Below are 5,316 nucleotides of genomic sequence, written 5' to 3' on the forward strand. Positions count from 1 at the left end.
ACCTCACCTTAGACCAAACTTGATGGGGTTTGGGTGGGTTTTTTTGGTTGACATCCCTTTGCTGCCTCATCTGGATGAGTGTTTTGCTCAGATCTACCTTATGGAAAAACATGCCACTTCTTGGAGATGAGCCTGAGCTGTGAGCCAGGTGAACCAGGTGGGTGAGTGAGAAGGGGGAGATCCCAGGGCTTGGGAAAGTTTATGGTGCAGCCGAGTTCAGTCTGGAGAAGAGGAGGCTGACGAGAGACGTCATCGCTGTCTACAACTACCTGAAAGGGGGTTGTGGCGAGGTGGGTGTTGGTCTCTTCTCCCAAGTAACTAGTGATAGGACAAGAGGAAATGGCCTCAAGTTGCGCCAGGAGAGGATTAGGTTGGATATTAGGGAAAATTTCTTTACAGAGAGAGTGGTCAAGCATTGGCACAGGCTGCCCAGGGAGGTGGTGGAGTCACCATCACTGGAAGTGTTCAAAAAACGTGTAGACAAGGCACTTCAGGACATGGTTTAGTGGGCATGGTGGTGTTGGGTTGATGGTTGGATTTGATGATCTTAAAGGTCTTTTCCAACCTTAATGATTCTGTGAGTTGTGCTCTCTTTTAGTGGTTTATGCTCAGAAGAGCTCTGCAAGATGCTGTATTACCCTACTGCGATGCCAGGGTCCCTCCCCAATTATGCACTGTGATGTGCATTGCATTCCTTCTCTGAATCACTGTCTGGAGGACCCTGTCTTTCAGTAATGACTCTATGAAGTGCCTAACGTTAGAAGTTTGAAGGCTGATGTGCTATTAATCCCCTACTCTTGCAGGAACTAATTTTTTCTACTGGTAATCAAGGGATTTTCTGTGTTGTTCTATATCTCCATTTTTTTTTTCACTTCCAGAACCGCTTCCTTCTTCTACAAGAAAAAAAAAACGATCCCACAATCCCTTTCCTCTGCCTCCATGTCCTTTCACTCCATTGATTCTCCTATAGGTTACCAGAGAAAGCTGGCCAGTCATTTGTTTGGTAGCAAAACCTCAAGAAAGGAATAAAATTAAGAGAAACCAAGGTGTTGGGCTGTTTAATCTTTTTGAGGGAAAAAAAAAAGAAGAAAAAGAGTAACACGTTTAATTTACACCATACGTTTCTATTCATCCATCTCCAGCACCGGAACACTTTATCGCATTGAAGCTGGCACTCACAACAGAGAGTTTCACGTTCAAAACACAGTTCGCGTCAGCGGCTGCATTGTTCCCGGCCACCCATTGTCCTCCATGGCCAGGGCCCACACGTCACTTGCTGGGAGGGTGGAGAAGCAAGCGGGAAACTGAGGGCAGCCGCTATCGATATTAACAATAATCATAATAATAATTATTATTATTAGTGCCACTCCTTCTGGTGCGAAGGAGCCTGCAAGTTCTCTCTTCTTTTCTTTTCATCTGAAAAGCCTTACTTTGTGGGGAAGATAGAGTGCTTTGTTTTCAGACTAAAAATATCTTCAGTATTTATTTTTTTTCTCCCCTTATGTAATGGGATATTTGTTATTTTCGTTTCCTCACTGGGCAGAGGAAATGTTAATGAGTGCCTCCTTGTGCTGCGTTTGCCTCCTTAAGCCTGCCTGAGTCTAAATCAAGAAAGTCAAAGGAAGTGTCAGTATTCTTCATGGCAAGAACCTGAACTCTGGTGTTGGCTGTTACGACACTCATGAGGTCAACACAAATAGAAAGACATCTCCATGTAAACTTCATTTTTCTCCCATGCACATCACTGACAAGCTGGTAGAGTATATTTGTTGCTAGGAAAAAAAACAAGCCCCATATCAAAGGGCCCGATTCGTACCTGGTTTATGAAAATTCATCTGTCTTTATGCCAGAGGGCTCAGAGTTGAATCTGATCCACGTTTGGCCGAGCATTTGACTATTTCCCCACTTGTCCCCCTTTAGGATGCCCCTCTAAGTGTTCTAGTAAAAGTTTCTGAATTTTATGCTTTTGTACTCCTCCTTAGCAGTAAACACTGAAAATCACAGGTCTGCTAAATAAGGAAAAGTGGTGGGGTGGCTGTGAAACACACAACCCTGGTTCATCTCCAGGCATGGCTTGGCTGACAGAGTCCCACTGGTCCAGGAGAGCTATGCTCCTCACCATCTGCCAGGACAATGTGCCCATGGTGAATCTAAGGATCATCTGTGGTCCACAGAGCCAGTCCAACCCTCCCCTGCAGCCCTGGCTCTGCTTTACCATTTCTATCTAGGTTTCCTGTTAACATCCCTATAGCTGTGTGAGATGAGGACCACTGATGATGGTAGAGGAGCACGGGGAGATCATAGCCACACATGGAAAATGGGACATTACCCTTTCTGGTGGCAGACTACCGTGCTGTCAAACCATACCCTTGGTCATGGGGTGAGCCAGGGGAAGCTGTGCAACCGCATGGCTTTGGTACTACCAGCCACGCACACGACGAGGAGCAAGTGGCTCAGACTGCCCCATAGCTTACCTGCTCCTGCTCCTCAGAGATATCATGCTGTTCCCATGAGGTGAGACTGTGTTAAGCCTCTCCTTCACTTTCTCAGCACCTACATGGATGTTTTTCTCCTGGACTAAGGCATGTGGGAAGGGCGTTAGGGATGGAGGGAGCCTGGTTTCACATCACTGAAGTTGACCTGGCTCATGGGAAGATCTCCAGGCTGCAGACTCCCTGTTACAGGCTGCAGGAAGGAGGAAGCCAAGGGAGATTCCTGTGGCCATAACAGAAAATATTGCCTTGTTGTGTTCATTAGCAACCATTTCCAGTCCCATGGAGAATCCACCACAGCCCCTTTTCTCCATCACATTACATAGTCCTACCCGTCCTGGGCATGGCAACAGCGTTGTTCCCTTGAGGGGAAATGCTAAGGAAGAGAAAGCTAAGGAGTGCATAGACAAAGCAGATCCAGATTTGGAGGGGATACAGAAGCTTCTTTACACATGGTACTGTAGATATCCTCCAAGATATGCAACAGCAACATAAACCATGTTTGTTTGGACACCACCATGTTAACTTCATTCTCAAATTCCCTATTAACTTCCCTCTGGCTGTTAGCCCTAACCTGGGTTAGAGATCATCAGATTCATAATGGGGACATGCTTAGCAGGATTTTTTTCTGTTCTCAGGTCCAGATCCCTTCATCAGAGGATGTATCAGCAATAGTGTGGCCAGCAGGAGTATGGAAGTGATTGCGTCCCTGTACTCGGCACTGGTGATGCCCCTCCTTGAATCCTGTGTTCAGTTTTGGGCCTCTCACTACAAGAAGGGTGCTGAGTTGCTGGAGCGTGTCAAGAGAAGGGCAACGAGGCTGGTGAGGGGTCTGGAGCACAAGTCGTATGATGAGTGGTTGAGGGAGCTGGAGTTGTTCAGTCTGGAGAAGAGGAGGCTGAGGGGAGACCTCATCGCTCTCTATAACTACCTGAAAGGGGGTTGTGGTGAGGTGGGTGTTGGTCTCCCAAGTAACCAGTGAAAGGACGAGAGGAAATGGTCTCAAGTTGTGCCAGGGGAGGTTTAGATTGGATATTAGGAAAACTTTGTCCACTGAGAGAGTGGTCAAGCATTGGAACAGGCTGTGCAGGGAAGTGGTGGAGTCACCATCATTGGAAGTGTTCAAAAAACATGTGAATGTGTGGCTTCGGGACATGTTTTAGTGGGCATGGTGGTGTTGGGTTGATGGCTGGACTTGACGATCTTAAAGGTCTTTTCCAACCTTAATGATTCTGTGATCTGCAAATGTGTATAGCTTAGTCTTCTGTTAGTCCGAAATACTTTTCTCTGCCTGAACCATGGATCTGTTATTGTCTCACTGAATAGATGGGTAGTTTTTCTCTCTTCAGGAATACATATTCCCCCCTAAATACTTTATTTGCCCTCATTCTGCCTGAAATCCCAAAGCATTTTCAAACTTCAGCCTGGCTAGGATTTGGCCACATAGATGTCTTCGGGCAACACCCCAGGCAGGTTTGAAGCCAAGCACTGCCTAATTTGGCACTAAGGCTTCAGCCCAGGTTTCCTCACTCTGGGACATTCCTAAAGGTAAAGGAAACGCTAAATGCATTCTTTCAACCCATTTTGTGGTCATTGCTTGTTTACTTGGTTGTTTCTTATAATGTTTGAACAGTGACTTCCTCACCCATGGACCATGAACATCCTCCTTTGATGGTGGGGTACAGGATGCGCTGCCTCTCTCTTAACAGGAATGTGTGTCTGGCGCTTTGCAGAGAGCTCCATTAAGGTGTCGCAAAGGCCACCTAAGGGACACAGGGCCTTTCCACAGTCACAGTAGGACATAAGACTGCTGTTGCCAGCCAAATTTGTTTCTCCAGAGCTCTGTATGCTGATGTCTGTCGGTTCTCAGCTAGCTGCTCTCACAGCCATCGTCACCGTGAAGGCATAGTCTAGCCCATCACTCATCTGTTTTTAGCAGTTGTATCACTCAGTGGTTGCTCAATTTACCTTTTTTCAACTTTTTCCTTCTCCTTCTTCTAAGCTCTTTCTCTTATTTTCTTCTCCCCCAGGCATTGCTGTTAACAAAGGATTTCCCCTAAGCATCCTTGTTTTCCATTGCTAATCTCTGCTAGCCACGGGAAGTCACAGCTAGCGTCAGTGCAGGAGTTGTTTCCCCTCATCTTATGATAACAACAGAGCAGCTGCCTCACATGGTAATGGGGAGCCTGCATCACTAATAAGAGAAAGGGTAATGTTAGGTCACTTCTGAAGGTAAGGGAGCCTCATTCAGCGCATCCTCACCCCAGTCTAATTCAACCAGCTTTTCCATTTTCATTATTTAAGTCCCTGCAAATGAGAGATGGATAATTAGGGACAGCAGGGAAGCTCAGGGGAAACAGAGGAACGTGAGAAGCAAGCTGCAGACTGTACTAATTTCTTTTTTCCAAAGGTATGAGGCCCCAAACATCACTAAAAGACATATTAGAACAGGGATAGCAGTAGCTGGGGAGTGAGCTGCTGTGTAAAGCTCTCTAGGAGCTTTCTCTTCCCCCAGAAAAGCTTTAGCACAGCACCACAGCTCCCCAGTACACCAGTACCCTCCACTGAACACAACTGCTCGGTGGTCTCAGGCCGGAGATCACCAGGTCCATGGGAGCAAAGCACTGCAGAGGCTTCGCATCCCTGCACTGTGAAAGGTGTGTATTTGGGAGCACGCAACAAATGGGGAGGGTTATGTGAAGGCGGACATGTAGGTCCTTTTTAGAGCTTGGGACTTGGAAGGTCCATGGGGCAGGGGCTGCAGGTCCCACATGAGGTGCAGTCCGCTCTGGGACAACATGAGGAGGACAAGGACAGGGAAAGA

Source organism: Phaethon lepturus, unplaced genomic scaffold, assembly GCF_000687285.1.
Source record: "Phaethon lepturus isolate BGI_N335 unplaced genomic scaffold, ASM68728v1 scaffold4789, whole genome shotgun sequence".
NCBI classification, from domain to species: Eukaryota; Metazoa; Chordata; class Aves; order Phaethontiformes; family Phaethontidae; genus Phaethon; species Phaethon lepturus.